General features: G+C 38.0%; 1 long non-coding RNA gene across 2 annotated transcripts in view; it reads right to left on the reverse strand.

The window, feature by feature from the left end:
- LOC133042600 (uncharacterized) overlaps positions 1-20,393 on the reverse strand; it is a 42,011-nt gene that overhangs the window by 9,474 nt on the left and 12,144 nt on the right. The window contains exons 5-6 of one of the 2 annotated variants that reach the window (XR_009689530.1): positions 19,479-19,579; positions 17,683-18,325 (exon numbers count right to left, since the gene is read on the reverse strand). The exons of the other annotated variant lie outside the window; for it this stretch is intronic. This is a non-coding gene — a long non-coding RNA (uncharacterized LOC133042600). Of the gene's footprint in view, positions 1-17,682; positions 18,326-19,478; positions 19,580-20,393 lie in introns of those variants that run through there. 2 annotated transcript variants of the gene reach the window in all.

Here is a 20,393-nt window from a genome sequence, read left to right on the forward strand (position 1 = left end):
TCCCTGATTGAGGAACTAAGATCCCACATGCCTCAGGGCTAAAAAAAAAAAAAAACAAAACATAAAACAGAAGCAGTATTGTATCAAATTTAATAAAGACTTAAAAAATGGTCCATGTCAAAAAAACAAAGAAAAAAACGGAGAAGTGAGGAACAGAAGAAACTAAATAAAGGAGGAGAAACCAGGAGACTGTGCTCTGGTGAGGGTGTGCCTGTGAGAGGCCTCCCAGAATTTTCCATCCGGGTACCCACAGGATGGGTACCCCCAGCTGCCCTCACTCCCCAGCTCCCCCCATCACCTGAGGGTTGTTCCTAGGAGGGCTAAGTCCCCTGCATTTCTCAGCTGTGTCTATATCTGGGTTGAAAAGTCTTCTGTTTCTTAAACAAACAAACAAAAAGGCCTGAGGCAGGAAGGCAGAGATGGACAGAGGGTGATGGAGATGGATGCAGTTGGTAGCCTGCAGACTGTTCTCTAGAGCTGCGGATAAAGTCAGAAATGCCTTAGTTCACCCTCAGGCAGCTCAGATCTGCTCATGTTCCCATCAACTTATCACTGCCTCTTCAAGGTGGCAGTCGGCACCATCTCTAACAAATACACACACAGCAACAGGACAGACCTTAGTCCCCCGTCATGCAGCTCCTACCAAAGATGTATCATCTCGCTCCCATGTTGCAACCCCCTTCTAGATTTTTCTCATCCCCAGCCAGTCTTCAGCTGCTCCTAGATGGCTAGATGATTAGAAGACTCCACCTCCAGGGTCTGAGCACACTTGGTAGCTTGGTTTGGTTCTGGTGACTATTATCCATGAAAGGATCCCACCAAACCACTGATTTCCAGATACACAGCCCATACCTGTGTAACAGAAGCACCAGCTAATCATGGTGAATTACTCTGGCCAGTGACTCTCTTCTTTGTTCATCTATCAGCCTGAGCACTCCAAAGAGACCCAAGTTGCAGTTGTAGGAATAGCTTCAATTTAATAGATTTTTAACTTTACTCCTTGAAATCTTAGCTCTCTAATCCAGAAAGATGCTCTCTTCCCCTTGCACCTTCCCGTGAGACAGCAAGCAAGCTCTCTCCGAATTGTGGAGTCTAGATTTGCTTTAATCCAGTCTGAGCCTCTCTGTGGCAGTATGCATTGCTAACCTTTGGAAAAGAGCATTTTATGAATTGCAACATAGTTCTAACTGACTTTTCTTTTATCTTAATCACATCCCCAAGGGACATGTTGATTTTATATAGAGAGAGAAATCTTAAAGAAATTCTCATCAATTATTTTGTGCAGTATGGAGATGGTCCAGTTTGAAAATATGTATTTATATGTGCATGTGTGCTCAGTCGTTTCACTTGTGTCCAGCTCTTTGTGACACTATGGACCATAGGCCGCCAGGTTCCTCTGTCCATGGGATTCTCCAGGCAAGACTACTGGAGTGGGTTGCAACGCCTTCTCAACACAGGGATCAAACCCTATGTCTCCTGCATTGCAAGTGGTTTCTTTACCCACTGACCCACCAGGGAAGCCCATGTATGTATACATGTACTGTATATCATAATTATATTTCAAGTCAGTTTTTTTTAACATTTAACTAATAGTTCTCCCACAAACAAACATAATTCCATTCTACTCTAGTAACATAGAATCAACTTGAAATAAGGAGAAATTTGGCACCTGATGAGAATGAAAAATACCCAGAATACACAGATCATTTAGCTTTACAATTTGTTTCCTGGGTAAACGTAAAACTCCTCCCCATTTTTGGTTGTTTGAGCTCTTCCCTAGGCTTCAATTCTATTAAATAAGTATTTTTTAAAGTGAGAGAATGGGACAGTTACTAGGATTTTTAGAACTCAGGTTCGCGAAACCATTTTCTTGACTTCATACCCAGTTTATTTTTTGTGTGTTTTTTATTGTTCTGTATTTCATTATTTACAAATCTAGCAGCAATATACTGCCAACTAATGTCACTACTTTCACTTAAATCATGGCTTTGTTTTAGAGGAAATTCTGGTAGGACTGTCAAAATTCCAGCTCTCTGATATGGGCTGTAAATACAGTTCTTCAGCTCTAAATATGCCCTAACATTGTCTCTTTTAGGGAAAAATATTCAGCAAATTGCATCCCTACCAAGAGATGGTAGGGATAATTAAAGGAAATAATAAGGCAAGCTTGGTTGAATATATGGAAACCATAACACAATTTAACTATCTGTAGATAGTTTCATAAGCCAATAAATCACGGAGGATATGAAACAACTTGCTAGCGAAGCCATAAAGAATTAATAGGAAAAGATCTGGAGGTCATGAGTGACCACTAGCTTCCACATGTTTTATTAAAAGAGTTACATATTTTATTAAAATGTGGCATGAAAAATATTAACAAAACTGAATTCTGGAAACTAATAATCATGAAAGAGATCAAAACCTGTCAAAGAACTATCTAAAATATTCCCTGTGTACAGATGGTAAATTCTATCAAACCTCAAGGAACAGATAATTCTCATTTCAGTTAATGTGTTCCAAAGGATGGAAAATGATTTCAAACTTCCAAATTTATTTAGGACTTTGATATTAAAATCTGACAAAGATCAACCAAGAAAAAATTACAGCCAGCTTTTGCTTATGAATATGGATGCAAAATTCTGAATAAAATATTGGCGGGTTAAGATATAAACATTTAGATGGATTAAAGATGGAAACACAGCTAATGTCTCATTTTCACCCTTTCTCTGCCCTTCTAAAATGACGTATTATAAACATACTTCAGCACTGATTGGAGGGAACTGAAGCAAAGTTCTTGCTGTTCTACGGAAAGGGGAGGTCATAGCCAAGTTGCTCACAATTCAGGCAGTGGGATTAATAGATCATAAATTCCTCCTGCCTGGCAAAGCCCCAGAGAGAAATAAATTCAAGGTGTGTCTACAGAGACAGGACCATGGACCTGGCATTCTTAGCTTGCAAATGTTCTGAAGTCCCAAGAGAGTCATGGAAGTAGCAGAAAGCCACTGGATCAAAAAGATCAGGTTTACTGGGTGCCTGACTATAACTGTGGGGACAATCTGTGACCAGCATTTAGAAATCAGCCAATAAAGAAAAAAAAAAAAAGAAATCAGCCAACAGTAGTCTTCATATTAGTATTTTAAGGAGGATAAAAATTACCAAAGAAACGCCAAAGAAGTAATTGCTGAAAGACAGCTTCGATTTATTGCTAAATATAAAATCTTTTATTTTTTTCCAGGAATGGTAGGATATTCTTTTATCATAATAAAAACCCATCAGCTGCAACCATATTTCATAGTGTAACATAACATCATACTCCTTATGATAAGAATAAAACATTTTGGTGCAAGTTTTAGCCAATGCAAAGCAGCAAGAAGAAAAAACTAGTGTGAATGTTGAAAAGGAAGAAATAAAATTAGTGCTATTTGCAGATGATGTACACTGTTCTGGAAATCTAAGAGAGATTACATTTTAGAACTGTTAAAAATTAAAGAGAATTGGGAAAGTAGTCAGACATAGTTATCTAATTTTAAACATATATTCTATTTTTAATAATGTTAATTAACACTTATATAGCACGTAAGTATTTGCAAGACCTAATCCAAAGTATACTGCTTTTACCGACCATGTACCACATGGAACTCCACTCATTGTTATGCGGCAGCGTGGATGGGAGAGGAGTTAGGGAGAAACGGATCTGTGTGTTTATATGGCTGAGTCCCTTCACTGGTCACCTGAAACTATCACAACATTGCTGGCTAATTGGCTGTACTCCAATACAAAATAAAAATGTGTTAAAAATAAATAAAGAATGCTAATTTTAACATTATTATATTAAGGATAGAAAATGGAGATACAATCAAATTAAGTGGTTCTTTACACAGCTAGTAGTAAATGGAGGAGTCAAGATTTGATCCCAGGTGAACTGGCTCTAGGGACCACCACCAAGACTCACTGACATGTTTGAAAACAATAAAAAGATTATCTAAAAGCTTAACAGAAAAAAAAAATGTATGTGAAATAGGCAGAACCCACAAGAAGAATGAAACCTTATAAAAACTGTTCTTCAAAGTATTAGACAGTTTTTAATGGATAGATATTTTAATGGATGAACTTTCAAAAATGTACTTTCCAGAAATATTATGCAAAATATTGTGTTTTTGTATATGCAATTTTTCCCAGACATCAGGGTTTTATGCTTCAAAAAATCTGTCAAGAAAGTTTATAGCCCTCAGAGGCTTAACTTTGGTTATAAAAATAAAAGATCTGAGTAATTCAAGAAACTTACATCTTTCCAGGTGGGAAGACAATATGGTAAAGATGACCACACTCCTCTTCTCCAGAGAAACATAAATGAAATGCATTTACAATAAAAACACAGGTCATATTTTTCTAGGAGAGAAAAAGCTGCCAAGAAGACTTAGAATTTCACAGAAAAGAATAAATGGGTAGTAGTAGGTTAGACAGTAGGTTAGACAATTAAAAATAAGATTGGAGATGGCCTTTTCTGTTATTCAAACTTACTCTAAAGCTACTGTAACTGAAAATCCATGGCACTTTTATAGTAAAGCAAAGATTCTAAAAATGAGATCAAATACACACACGGACATACAGGAGACACATGTAAACAGCACGAATACATGCATGTATTTTATAATCTAATAACTATATCCTTCCAATAAATGGAGAAATTATAATTTATTCAGTAAAAGGCAATTGGAAAGTTGATAACTTATTTTGAAATGAGAAACTAAACCACTACTGAATACCTAAAATTTAATTCCAGATGATTCTTTTTAAAATTTTTTATATGAATTAAATTTTAAAATACTGTAAACACTTAGGAGAAAAATGGACTTTTTTTCAGTAACAGCAAAGGTGGAAGAAGTTCACATGACAGCAAAGTTAACAATTAAAAAAAAACTACTAAATTTGTTTACATAAAACTTAAAACTGCTTTATGATGGAAAGAACCATGATGCTCTGTTTTCCTACTAAAATAACAAAGTTGAACAGAGCCACAGAGATCATATATGCCTCACAAAGCTAAAATATTTACTCTCTGATCTTTTCCAGAATATCTTATAAGGTTAAACAATTAAAAACAGAATTTAGAATATAATTTTTATATAAAGTCCAAAACCAAGTGAAACTAGACAACATATAATACAGCAAAAAAATAAACACACGGTAAAGCTATATTTTTTAAAAAGTATAAGAATGATGAATATAAAATTCAGGATTGTGACAAACTGGGGTGAAAGGAGTCAATGTGATACAGAAAAGAAACTCACCCTGTTTGCACCTTATCAGTAACTCTAATTTTAGCTTCTCCGTGGGTTTGAGGTTTCACCTGTGTTTGGTTTTTTCATTATGCTTTGTAATTTACATTGTTGTTGTTTAGTTGCTTAGTCATGTCCATCTCTTTAGGAACCCCATGGACTGTAGCCCGCCAAACTCCTCTGTTCATGGGATTTCCCAGGCAAGAATACTGGAGTGGTTCCCATTTCCTTCTCCAGGGGATTTTTCTGACCCAGGGATCGAACCCTCTTCTCCTGCATTGACAGGTGGATTCTTTACCACTGAGCCACCAGGGAAGCCCTTATAATTTACATAGACATCACATAATCTTGTGGGTGTAAAATATTACATATGAAAGAATGAATGAAAACAAGTTAGGTACTAACAGGCTAACGAGGGAGTCTGTATGTGGGTTGGACAGTTCCATTCATGGATATGATACCGGGAATGACCAGTGTGATGCTGAATGACCCAGAAATGTCAGACTGTGGATGTCTTTTCTTTGATGCTATTAGATCTTTCTAGAGAAGGTTTCCTCTGAATTCCTGCCAGAGGTTGGGAAGTAGATCCTTACCTACTTATATTCTGTTAGGGTGCTGGATTTAATGTTCAAATGTAGAATTCAGCTGAATCCAGTTAATCTTGGTCATTTTTTTCCCCTGAATACTCTTCCATCCTCTCTGTCATCTTAGATGTGTTTTTAATTCTTTTGTTATAGTTTTAATGGTATCTCTGGGAAAAAGGAAATCATTGCCTGTTGTTAATCCACCATGTTTAGCTAGAAATAAATTACAGACCAATTTCTCAATTTTAGATGATAATCTCATACTTTTCCACCATGAAAGATAAAGGTTTGCCCTGCTTCAGTTTTCTTCCTAAGAATGTTTGGTAATAATTGAGTTTTCAGTTACACTCTTTATTACTTCTCTAAACTTAAACAGTAGCTGTTCCTTTTTCAATTATAACCTTGATAATCACTATGTAAGCTCTATTAACTTCCTTTACCTTTCTTTTGATGCCTATATGTAGTTTTTGTTCCTTTATCATCAACATTTTCCTTATTGACAGAAGAATAACGTCCATTATCATCCCCTCAAAATTTTCCATCACATCAGTTATTCTAATTGTTGCTTGGAATCTTGATTTTTCCCCCATGGATACCTGTCTTACAGAGTCCTACATCATCCAAATCCCATCTCTAGCTTTGTATTTTTGTACATTTTTTGTTCCTTGGAATCTGAAAATCATTGCCCTTTTTTAAGTTCTATGAAATTATTTTTTTGATAATTTCCTCTCATTTTTCTGTTCTCTTTCTAAAACTGGCCACAGTCTGATATCATACCTCCTGGTTTGACCCTGTAGATCTTTTTCCTCCCCTCTAATTATCTTCCTTGTCTTTCTAAATTTTTTTCTCTACATCTTGGGAAATTTTTAACTTAGTTTTTAAGTCTTCTAATTAAGCTTTTTCTTTTTACAATAATATTTTTAATCTTTGAAAGATCTGTCACATTATTTGAGTATTCTCTTCATCTTATTCTCATTTTATAGGAAATCACATCTTTTAAATTTTTTCTTGGTATTCTAATTAGAAATTCTTCCAAGTTCTCTTTGTTTTTGAAAGCATCTATTTCCTCCACTATTAGTTTTCTTTTAAAAATGAGATAAAATTGACATATAGCATTGCATAAGTTTAGTGTACTGCTTGTTGGTTTGATGTATTTATATATTTAGACATGACTACCATTGTAGCATTAGCTATCTCTTCTATTATGTTACATGATTACCGTGTCTTGTTTGTGATGAGAACAGTTAAGATCTATTCTCTTAGCAATTTTGAAGTTTATAATGCAGTATTATTGACTACAATTACTATGTTATACATTAATTTCCAGAACTTATCTACAAGTTGTAAGTTCTTACCCTTAAACATCTTCCCAATTAGATTTTTTATTATTTTTTTTACAATCTTCCACAGTCAACATCCATGATTCTCTATGTCCTCATTACGTGGTCATCCCAGGAGTGTGTTCACATGTAAGAATGAAATACAAGCTGGCCAGTGTGGAGTTTCTTTGCTTTATTCTAGGAAGATTCATGTCCTTGTAAGATCCACCTCTTTAATGTGAAGCTTTTCTAGAGTCCTGGGTATTACAGGGTGTCTTCTCTTGGGTGTCTGTGTTGGGGCTGGGAGTGACCTGAGATTAAGCCTGTAGTCCCTCAAATGTCAGAACTAAAAGCTTTGCTCTGATGGATAACCAATGAGGACCTACTGTATAGCACAGGGGGTTCTGTTCAATGTCACGGGGCAGCCTGGATGGGAGGGAGTTTGCGGGAGAATGGGACATGTATATGTATGGCTGAGTCCCTTCAACGTCCACCTGAAACTATCACAACATTGTTTGTTAATCAGTTATACCAAAATACAAAACAAAATGTTTAATTAATGTAAGAAGAAACAAAAGAAAGTTTTACTCTGTAAATATAAATTTGTCCATTTATTTCCTGACTTAGCAGCTTTAGATAACAGTTCTTCACCTTCCCAGAAAGAAAGGTGAGAATCTGGCTGTCTTTGACTCTTCATCTTTCTTTGTACAGTTATTAAAAGGCTTAATTCTCTCTCTACTCCTATTTCAAAGCGAGCCCCCCTTGTTCTTTGCAATAACCCTCTTGCTGGTTGTTCCATCATCACTCAGAACCCCTAATGGAGTTCATTTCCTTACTGTTCACTATCCCTTCCCTTATATAAAATCTTTTATTTAAGCTAAGGTGACAACCACCTGACATTAAAAGATGCTTGAGTCAGCTTCCTTAGCAAATGGTTGCTTTTTGACTGACTCATATCAATGGTTCAATCCACAGTGCACTTCTATGGATGAAGAAGCATTTCATGATTTCAGATTCCAAGCAAGGTTTCTAAGAGAAGTACTCTGAATAATTGGGTGCTAAAAATAAGAACAGTATATTTAGGATGTTGACAGTTAAAATAAATTAACCAATTGTCATGAACAATAAGAAAATTCTACTTTAAGAAAAACCCCAGTGCTGAGTTCCTCAGGCTCAGTGATGTCATAAAGGAGTAGGCTGGCCACATCTCCTCTGCCCGCCCCCAGCCAGTACCATCAAGCTCTCAAGGTGGCTTTCCCAATTCCAATTCATCATGCTGTTCCTTCCTCCATGTCTCTTTTTGGCTAAGAAACCCTCCAAAGCTCTCCAACTTGGCTTCCCCTCTTTTCTTATTAACCAGCATTGAGTCTCAGATCCTTTTCTAAATCATCACTGGCAAAGGGAATAAAATCACTGTGATTAGCTTAAATTAGTAAGAATTTACTCCTGAGCTTGTGTGTATTGGGTCAGAGGCTGAACACACTGACAAATATGGAACTCTGCTGAAGGTAAGAAGGGAAAAGTGATTCAGGGACAGCAGACAGCCAATGATGTCTCCTTTAGTCTTTTTTTAAAGTATAGTTGATTTTACAGTGTTGTGTTAATTTCTGCTGTACAATAAAGTGAGATATATATATATATATATATATATATATATATATATATACACACATATATTATATACTTCTTCTTTTTCATATTCTTTTCCATTATGGTCTATCCCAAGAGATTGGATATAGTTGCTAAACAGTAGGACCTTGTTGTTTATCCATTCTATGTAAGACAGTGTGCATCTGCTAATCCCAAACACCCACTACATCATTCCCCCACCTTCTTCCTCCTAGTCAAACATGAGTTTGTTTTCTATGTCTGTGAGTCTGTTTTGTAGATAAGTTCATTTGTGTCATATTTTATATTCCACATATAAATGATATCATATGGTATTTGTCTTTCTGTTTTAGACTACTTTGCCTAGTATGATTAACTCCAGGTCCATCTAAGTAGCTGCAAATGGCATTCCTTCATTTTTTATGGCCGAGTAATATTCCATCACATCTTTGTCTCTTCATCTGTCAATAGAGATATAGTTTGTTTCCATGTTTTGGCCATTGTAAATAGTGCTGATATGAACAAAGGAGTGCATGTATCTGTTTGAATTACAGTTTTGTCAAGATATATGCCCAAGACATTGATCTGTCAAAGAACCTAAGGAAAGCAGCTTCCTTTTCTCTTTCAGAAGCTGGATGTGGTGGTAAGATGTGGATATAGGGAAGACCATAAGAATGTTAACATATGATTTATCAGAGTCAGAGATAGATATTCTTCATAAAATTATATATTTATTCACAAAGGGGATCAAGTATTTTTCCCTCATCTGCAAAATGAATGTTCTCTCTTCCTCTCAACTTTTCTGAATTCCAATACATCTTCTTATACAATGAATATTGTAGACAGTGTCAGATACAAGTCTTCTGATATTTTCTAAGAACTCAGTGTACCAGATGGTAACAGTCTGAAGCTCTTTATTCAGTGCAGGGTTGAAGGTATTCCCCAGCAGCCTGTGCAACTTGATAAGAGCTGTCAAGGAGACAGGTGGCTGGTTCAATGATAGCTGATAACTGTCCTTTCAAGGGCTTCACACAGTCAAGGAGGGGAAGAAAAGTGAGGTAGGAACAAATGAGGCTGAGATGAACAGGTGTTTTGAGAAACTGTCTCTTCACCCTTGCAATTCCCCCTCCCATCCGGGTTCTAGATGACATAATGGTAATAGAACTCACATAGGAATGAATAGCTTATTGACAGGCGTACAATGCTCCCTCACCAAGTTAACCTGTGTTCTGCTATGTCAGCCAGTACACAATACTATACAATACAGTATGGGCAATGGAAGAGTGAAGCAAACTCTGGAGGGTCTCGTTCAATTACTTTCTCTACAGAACACCAATGTGCATAAACTGACATCACCAGTGAAATGGTCCTCCCAAGACCATGTGGGAGAAAAGCCTGTGGTGAACACAGACTTGGATTCTCCCTGAATTTGCTCTTTGTGATGTGAGAAGTTTAATTTTTATGTCCTGATGTCTTTTGATGGCTTGTTATAGGTAGTTTCTGAGTACAGCAAATGCTATTTAATTAATGATTTTCAATGTAGGCTGAGAAGAAAGACCCTATGAGCTCATCTGTCTATTAACACAGAAGTGAGACAAACAAGAATTTTTGCATACCCATTTGGAGATTTTTTTTCTTTAAATTAGATATTGAATTATTTACACAATAGGAAGCTTAACATGTACCTACATTTTTCTGACTTTATTATTCTTTGATCTTAAGGAAGTGAAATGAGTAAGTCTGATGCTCTTTTCCATTTTTTTTCATGGATAACACATTTCACATTTACTATCCCACAAGTCCTGGGTCTGGGACCATGAAATGCTTCTGTCCTCCCCATGGTCCCTCTCCCCAAAATCTGAATAATGAGTTATTTGGTGTCCTTACAGATCAGATACATCTTCTAAGTTCTCTTGAAAACTCTGGACTAATTTCTCCAGAATAAGTTTGTGGACACATGCAGTGAACCTTGAATACCCTTTTGCTAGTAACTGCTGGATTCAGCGGTTAGTAGGAAAGAAGTTTTGACTAAGTCCGTAGCCCACCCACAACTGAAAATAGGAAGTTTTAATCCTTCAAATGTGAAGGTTTTTAATTTACTAAGTTTTGGAAAAACAACAAAGAGTATAATTTTTTATGATTTACTAATCAAGTGAGGAACTAACGAGCCTCCTGATGAGGGTGAAAGAGGAAAGTGAAAAATCTGGCTTAAAACTCAACATCCAAAAAACTAAGATCACAGCATCTGGTCTAATATGTGTGCTGTTTTATCTCATTGTTGTTTTAATTTGCATTTCCCTGGTGATATATGATGTAGGGGCTTCATTTTATATGTTTATTTTCTATCAGTATATCTTCTTTGGTGAGGTGTCTGTTCAGGTCTTTAGAAAGTGAAAGTGTTAGTCACTCAGTCATGTCTGACTTTTTGTGAATCCCTGGACCATTTCTCTGTCCATGGAATTCTCCAGGCAAGAATACTGGAGCATGTTACCATTATCTTCTCCAGGGGACCTTCCCATCCCAGGGATTGAACCTGGGTCTCCTGCACTGCACGCAGATTCTTTACTATCTAGCTGCCAGGGAAGCTTATTAAGGTCTCTAGTCTATATCTTAGTTGAGTTGTCTATTTTCTTATTGCTGAGTCTTGGGTTCTCTGTGTATTTCAATAACAGTCCCTTACCAGATATTTCTTTTTTTTTTTTAATTAGTTGGAGGCTAATTACTTCACAACATTTCAGTGGGTTTTGTCATACATTGATATGAATCAGCCATGGAGTTACATGTATTCCCCATCCCAATCCCCGCTCCCACCTCCCTCTCCACCCGATTCCTCTGGGTCTTCCCAGTGCACCAGGCCCCAGCACTTGTCTCATGCATCCCACCTGGGCTGGTGATCTGTTTCACCATAGATAGTATACATGCTGTTCTTTCGAAACATCCCACCCTCACCTTCTCCCACAGAGTCCAAAAGTCTGTTCTGTACTTCTGTGTCTCTTTTTCTGTTTTGCATATAGGGTTATCGTTACCATCTTTCTAAATTCCATATGTATGTGTTAGTATGCTGTAATGTTCTTTATCTTTCTGGCTTACTTCACTCTGTATAAGGGGCTCCAGCTTCATCCATCTCATTAGGACTGGTTCAAATGAATTCTTTTTAACGGCTGAGTAATATTCCATGGTGTATATGTACCACAGCTTCCTTATCCATTCATCTGCTGATGGGCATCTAGGTTGCTTCCATGTCCTGGCTATTATAAACAGTGCTGCGATGAACATTGGGGTGCACGTGTCTCTTTCAGATCTGGTTTCCTCAGTGTGTATGCCCAGAAGTGGGATTGCTGGGTCATATGGCAGTTCTATTTCCAGTTTTTTAAGAAATCTCCACACTGTTTTCCATAGCGGCTGTACTAGTTTGCATTCCCACCAACAGTGTAAGAGGGTTCCCTTTTCTCCACACCCTCTCCAGCATTTATTGCTTGTAGACTTTTGGATAGCAGCCATCCTGACTGGCGTGTAATGGTACCTCATTGTGGTTTTGATTTGCATCTCTCTAATAATGAGTGATGTTGAGCATCTTTTCATGTGTTTGTTAGCCATCTGTATGTCTTCTTTGGAGAAATGTCTGTTTAGTTCTTTGGTCCATTTTTTGATTGGGTCATTTATTTTTCTGGAATTGAGCTGCAGGAGTTGCTTGTATATTTTTGAGATTAATCCTTTGTCTGTTTCTTCATTTGCTATTATTTTCTCCCAATCTGAGGGCTGTCTTTTCACCTTACTTATAGTTTCCTTTGTAGTGCAAAAGCTTTTAAGTTTCATTAGGTCCCATTTGTTTAGTTTTGCTTTTATTTCCAATATTCTGGGAGGTGGGTCATAGAGGATCTTGCTGTGATTTATGTCAGAGAGTGTTTTGCCTATGTTCTCCTCTAGGAGTTTTATAGTTTCTGGTCTTACATTTAGATCTTTAATCCATTTTGAGTTTATTTTTGTGTATGGTGTTAGAAAGTGTTCTAGTTTCATTCTTTTACAAGTGGTTGACCAGTTTTCCCAGCACCACTTGTTAAAGAGGTTGTCTTTTTTCCATTGTATATCCTTGCCTCCTTTGTCGAAGATAAGGTTTCCATAGGTTCGTGGATTCATCTCTGGGTTTCTATTCTGTTCCAATGATCTATATTTCTGTCTTTGTGCCAGTACCATACTGTCTTGATGACTGTGGCTTTGTAGTAGAGTCTGAAGTCAGGCAGGTTGATTCCTCCAGTTCCATTCTTCTTTCTCAAGATTACTTTGGCTATTCGAGGTTTTTTGTATTTCCATACAAATTGTGAAATTCTTTGGTCTAGTTCTGTGAAAAATACCGCTGGTAGCTTGATAGGGATTGCACTGAATCTATAGATTGCTTTGGGTAGAATAGCCATTTTGACAATATTGATTCTTCCAATCCATGAACACGGTATGTTTCTCCATCTGTTTGTGTCCTCTTTGATTTCTTTCATCAGTGTTTTATAGTTTTCTATGTATAGGTCTTTTGTTTCTTTAGGTAGATATACTCCTAAGTATTTTATTCTTTTTGTTGCAATGGTGAATGGTATTGTTTCCTTAATTTCTCTTTCTGTTTATTCATTGTTAGTATATAGGAATCAGGAACAAGACAAGGGTGCCCACTCTCACCACTACTATTCAACATAGTGTTGGAAGTTCTGGCCACAGCAATCAGAGCAGAAAAAGAAGTAAAAGGAATCCAGATAGGAAAAGAAGAAGTGAAACTCTCACTGTTTGCAGATGACATGATCCTCTACATAGAAAACCCTAAAGACTCTACCAGAAAATTACTAGAGCTAATCAATGAATATAGTAAAGTTGCAGGATATAAAATTAACACACAGAAATCCCTTGCATTCCTATATATTTTAAAATATAATTTTTAAGTAGATTTTCTTTTCTGACTCTATCATGACTTTTAGTTTCCTCTTTTCCTTTTCCTCTGTGCTCTGAAAGATTTCCTTAATATTTCCTTCATATCACAATTGAATATTTGTACTACTTTGCTTTCTTCTTCTCTAACTAGTCCCAATGCAAATTTTGATTCTGTCCTTCTAGTAAATGTTTTGCAGTCCTTGTGCATTGCACTCAAATATGTTTTCATTTTATCATGAGTCTTTTCATGCTCTGTTGCACTGTAATCTTACCCTAAGTAGTGGGCCTCTGCTTGCCTCTCCAGTTTTCATTTCCACTGCTCCAAGCCAAGTGTCCTGGTTTACGTTAGAGATTTACTCAAGTTTTTGTGACCTGACAAGTCTCAGGGAAAGGCAGGAATCCTGCACCAAAGCCGCTCAGTGAAATCAGCCCCAGCAACTGATTTATAGAAAGACAACCTGACCTGACCAGCCAATGAAGTTACAAGAGCGAGGTGCTGGGTGAGAGGCACTGCTGTTTCCATGGATACAGAACCTGAAAGGTGTGACTGGAGCTCAGAGCCATCCTTCTACCCAAAAGAAAGAGATTTTCTGATAGAACCCACAGAGAGGATGGTAGTTCTCCTCTTAAAGAGGAGCAAGACAGCAAGAAATCATACTGTGAGAACACAGTTTGGAGTCCCCTGTGCAGCAGCATCTAAAACCAGCACACTCCTGGGCATTTCATATAAGGGAGTAAGTTAAATCCTTTTTGCTAATGCCAGTTTGTCCTGGGCTTTCTGTCTATTGCAATGGAATCATGATTAATTACAACCCATTCTCTTATTGCCTTTTGGACCTGTTTCACAGGGTCTTTTTTTTTTTTTTTCATCCTACTGATGGAGATTCATTTAGGTGCTATTCTAAATAGTCTTATGTTTCCTGTAGTAAGACATTTTAGGAGGTTTGCTATTCTACTGACCCTTTACAATAATCTTTTGTGTACTTAGGTGACAGGAAAAGTGAAGGATGTTTTATTTATTTCTGGAGAAACTTGGACAAAGTGTGTATTTCCTTTGGCCCCATTGCAAAGGTTAATTAGTATAATTTTCAACTGAAATCCCAGGGCCCAGTCACATTTATCTGGTGCTGCTCTGGAAAAGGACCTCCATTCTATCCACATGGACCACTGGCTTTGCACAATCTTAGAGTAGCTGCCACTTTCTAGCTGGAATTTTATTAACCTCTGTGCCTTCTGATTAGAATCGTGTGGATGCAGAGGAGGTCAAAGGCTTCCCAGGTGGTGCTAGTGGTAAACAACCCACCTGCCAATGCAGGAGGCGTAACAGACACAGGTTCGATCCCTGGATCTGGAAGATCCCCTGGATAAGGGCATGGCAACCTATTGGAGTATTCTTGCCTGGAGAATCCCCATGGACAGAGAAGCCTGGCAGGCTACAGTCCATGGGGTCCCAGAGTCAGACATGACTGAAGCCACTTAGCATGCATGCATACAGAGGAGGTCAAGCATGACCCCCAGCCCGATACATATCAGAACTGGCAGGATGATAAGAGAGCTAGTCTTCCTAGAATTCAATTGGGTATCACAAACAAGCACATGCATGTTTCCAAGGTTTTTTATTTCACATGTACGTGTGTCCTTTCTTCATCTTTATTGAGACATAATTGATGAAAATTGTATATACTCAAGGTGTGCGATGCAATGATTTGAATCATTGTGAAATGATTATCAAAATCAAGCTAACATAGTTAGTTTTTTCTTTGTGGTGAGCACATTTAAAATCTACTTTCTTCATAAAACTAAAGTATACAATGCAGTATTATTGACTATAAGCACCATGTTGTACATTAGATTCTCCAGAACTTATTCATCTTATAAGTGAGAGTTTGTACCCAATGGCCAAACTCTCCCCATTTCACACAGCCCCCCAGCTCCTGGACACTTCCATTCACTGCTCAGATTTCTGAGTGTTAACTTTTAAGATTCCATATGTAAGTGAGATCATGCAATATTTGTCTATGTCTGGCTTAGTTCACTTAAGGATAATGTCTTCCAGGTTGATTCAGTTGTCCAACAGCAGGATTTCCTTCTTTTTATAGCTAAATGTGCTGTGCTTAGTCGCTCAGTCGTGTCTGACTCTCTGCAACCCCATGGACTCTAGCCTGCCAGCTAAATAGTATTCCTTTATAAATGACTGACTGATAGATAGATCGCCTTCTTTATCCATTTGTATGTTGATCAATGTGTATACTGAGTAATTCACTCAGTCATATCTGACTCTTTGCAACCCTATGGACTGTAGCCTGCCAGGCTCCCCTGTCCACGGGATTCTCCAGGCATGAATACTGGAGTGGGTTGCTATGCTCACCTCCAGGGGGTCTTCCTGATCCAGGGATCAAACCCAGGTCTCCTGCATTGCAAGCAGATATCTTACCGTCTGCGGGGAAGTCCTGATAGATGTGTAGACTGTTATATAGTGGCTGCTATGAATAATACTGCAATGAATACAATAATATAATGATGACTTCAGTCATCTCTTGGATACTGATACTATTTCCCTTTAGATACATACACAGAAGTAGGACTGCAGGAGCATATGGTAGATCTATTTTTAATTTTCAGAGGAAACTCCCTGCTGTCAAGAGTCTGAATCTCAGCATTTCCCACCCTTTGAGAGTTGGGTTATGCATGTCCTGAACCCCTCCCCTACTTGCAGGTGAGCTGAAAACAAGTCTGTAGTCATAGGTGTTGAGCTCTTTCTTGTCCCTTGGCCCCAGGTGCACTACAGAAAATTTCCACTGCTCACCTTATGAGACACTATCACCTTTCCCACCTCCCAAGCTCCACAGTCACTTCTACTGAAAGTCTTACAAGGTTTTTGAGGAAAAAAGAATGCCAGAAGTCTTTAAAGTGTAATAGCAGGTTTAAAACCATAGTATCGACAGAAGCACTCTAACATTATAAGCCCTACTAATAAATGAAACTATTTACCAAAATACCCTAAATCATATAAGATTACACTAGTAATCTAAACTATACAAATAGATGGGCTTCCCTGGTAACTAAATAGTAAGAAATTCTCCTGTAATGCAGGAGGTGAAGGAGACACAGTTTCAATCCCTGGGTCAGGAAGATCCCCTGGAGAAAGGAATGCAACCTCCCAGTATTTTTGCTTGAAGAATCTCATGGACAGAGGGGGCGTGGCAGGCTACAGTCCACGGGGTTACAAAGAGTCAGACACGACAAGTGACTGAGCATGTATGCTTACAAATAGATTGGATAAACTCCCAGTGGCCCCTAGAGAGCTGGGAGATCTCTGAAAATGAACAGGTCTATAGCCTGATATTTCTGCCTGGCACTTTATTACATTTAGAAACTTCAACTGCTCTTGCTTTACCTTTTGGCATCTAAAAACAAAGACTAGTTTTATGGATGGTGCTCAAGTTTTAATGGTGATTATGAGTAATGAAAAGCACTCATGTTTAAAATTCAGAAGTTATGCCAGGATCAACATTAGGGTTTTCTATTAGCACAATTGAGGGCGATTTCATGTTAGTAATTTAATTGAGACTCACAGTTCTAATTTCCTTTCCTATAAAGCCGTGGAAATCTGATGCTGTTGGACACAATAAACAACTCCACATTTCAGTGTCTTTCTGTGCAGGAGCTTATGTGCTATTTTGGTGTTTACTGGGGTTACATAACTTTTCTGCCCTGGGACTGTTTTTTTCTTATCTTCCATAAAGTCTGCCTCTGAAAGTCTCCAGATAGCCCCCTGGGAAGGGTTAAAGAATTGCAAGTACTTCTCTTTTAGGATAGCTACTGAAAGGGTTTTGTTCCATTGATGGTGATGTCTACATTCAAAACCTCTAATATCACTGACAGAAGACTTTGATGAAAATTTAAATTAATATAAAAATTTAGATGGTGCTGGAGGAAAAGATAGAAGAGCTGAAACAAGCCACTTATGGTATTGGATTTTATTTCAAGACCTTTTGTCAACTTGCCCAGAAACTGAGTTCTGGGAGGAGGCAGGGGGATCAAAGAAACATGTTAAACTGAATAAGAAAATAAAAGGTTAACAATGGGGAAAGCCCTGATATGTTACGCTCTTCAGAGTACACGAGGTGAGATTACAGTCCAGACCTGCATACGACTCCAGTCAAGTGATGGTCACAACATCTTCCCACCATTTGACTACATCCGAAGCCTGCTAGGCATTCTCCCCATTGTTCAGTACCACCTGGAAGTCTAATGCTGGTCCCACAGCTGATCATGTTGTGTTATAGGCACTAAGTATGTGTTAATTACTGTGATGCTTAGGTTTCATTACACATTGTTGACATTGTTGTTCTGTCGCTAAGTTGTATCTGACTCTTGAGACCCCATGGACTGCAGCACTCCAGGCTCTTCTATCTTCCACTATCGCCTGGAGTTTGCTCAAATTCACGTCCATTGACTCAGTGATGCTCTCTAACCATCTCATCCTCTGCCGCCCTCTTCTCCTTTTGCCTTCAATCTTTCCCAGGATCAAATTCTTTTCCAATGAGAGCTGAACTCTAGCAAATGCTACAGTCTCATCCCTCTGTGTCATCATCTGTAGACACGTGGCTGGACCTAGAGACTGTCACACAGAGTGGAGTAAGTCAGACAGAGAAAAACAAAAATTTTATAACATCACTTATATGTGGAGTCTAGAAAAATGGTACAGATGAACTTATTTGCTAAACAGAAAAAAAGATACAGACATAGAGAACAAATGTCTGGACACCAAGTGGGTATGGGGGTGATGGGATGCAATGGGAGATTGGGATTGACATATATACACTATTGATAAAAAGTAAATAAATAAAATAGATAATTAATGAGAACACACTGTATAGCTAATGGAAAGAAAATAAAAAAAAAAGAGGGTGTATATGAATACCTATAACTGATTCACTTTGCTGTAAAGTAGACATAACATGACATTGTAAAGCAACTATACTCTTATAAAAATAAAAAGTAATAAATAAATTTTAAGAAATAGAACTTTAAAAAATAAACCCATGCCAAATATAAGCTGGGATCATTAGTCACAGCATGTAAGGATGGTATTAGTTTCCTAGGATTCTCATAACAAATACCACAGACAGGGGAGCTTTAAACACAGAAATAGGACTTCCCTGATGGTTCAGTGGTTAAGACTCCACACTTCCTTGCAGGGGGCTTGGGTTCCATCTAACACGCCACACAGCATGGTCAAAAAAACCATGAACATAAAAATAGACCGTCTCACAGTTCTGGAGGCTAGATGTCTGAAATCAGGGTGTTGGCAAAGCCATGCTCCTTCTGAAACCTACAAACGAGGACCCTTCTAGCTCCCTCCAGCTCCTGCTGGCCCAGACGCTCCTTCACTTGGGGCAGCATAATCCATCTTCACTCACCTGTCTCCTTCCTTACTAAACATGCCTCTGAGTCCACATGTCCTCTTTGTCTAAGGACGTCAGTCACATTGAATGAGGACCCACTCTAATGACCTCACTGGAACTTGATTACCTGTAACGACTCACAAGAGCTCCAACAAGGTTGGAGGTCATATCCAGAGTCACCGGGTGTAAGACTTCCGTGTATCTTTTTGGGGAGCACACAGCTCAACCCCTAATTAGCACCTCCCATTCTCCTGACATTCCAACAGGACTCAGAGAAGACTGGGGAGAAGATCATCCAGACTGTAGCCTTGAAAACCGGCAATAGTGGTTAAACTAGTCATTGGGGGGCCGAATAGCATTGCCTACCAGTCACTCCAGCGCTGGGACCACAGTGTCCACCTCAGACTTCCCCCAACTCCATGTCCTCTGAGGATCCTCCTCACTCGCCAAGCCAATGACTGAAAGAACTGTACATTATACACTCAGATAAGTGTGCAAGAGGAGCTAAAGCACAGTCTTTGTTCTCTGTGACTGACTTCTTCCATACCCTGATAAAGAGCTAGAAATCTAAACTTGGTCAAACACAAAAGTGAAATTACATCATACAACACAGCTAAGAAAACTTCTGACTGAAGAGCAAAAGAGAACATATCTGCTTCCAAAGGCTGATTAGCGTTGAAGATTGATGGCTAATTATAGTCTTGTGATAGAAAAGCAATCAAAGGTTTGCATAGAGGAACAACAGTTTTAGTAATATTTGTAATAGGAAAAAGTTAAAGCCCAAATGACTCTTAATTAGGAATTGACTAAACAGATTGAGTTGTGTTCTCCACAGAGTGGGGATCTGATGCATTTTCTATATTACAAGCACATTGTCAATGAATACTTAATGTCAACAGAAATCCCAAGCTGTGTTCAAAGCACAAAAACAGTGCTTTTAATATGACCTTGATGGGGAATACATGTAAATCCATGGCTGATTCATGTCAATGTATGACAAAAACCACTACAATATTGTAAAGTAATTAGCCTCCAACTAATAAAAATAAATGGAAAAAAAATAATATGTCTTTGATTTTGCAAAGATTCACTTAGTATACACTCTTATTATTTACAGGTCTATAAAATAAACCAAAAGAAAATATATATATATATACCGTATAGCTCACATATGATATGTAAGCATATTTATCAAAATGCATGTGTTTATTTATACACGTGGAACAGACTGATGTGTAGGAGACATTCAAGGACTATGTGTTCTAGGTCATCACAGAACAC

This window comes from Dama dama, chromosome 21 (assembly GCF_033118175.1).
Source record: "Dama dama isolate Ldn47 chromosome 21, ASM3311817v1, whole genome shotgun sequence".
In the NCBI taxonomy this organism is placed as follows: domain Eukaryota; kingdom Metazoa; phylum Chordata; class Mammalia; order Artiodactyla; family Cervidae; genus Dama; species Dama dama.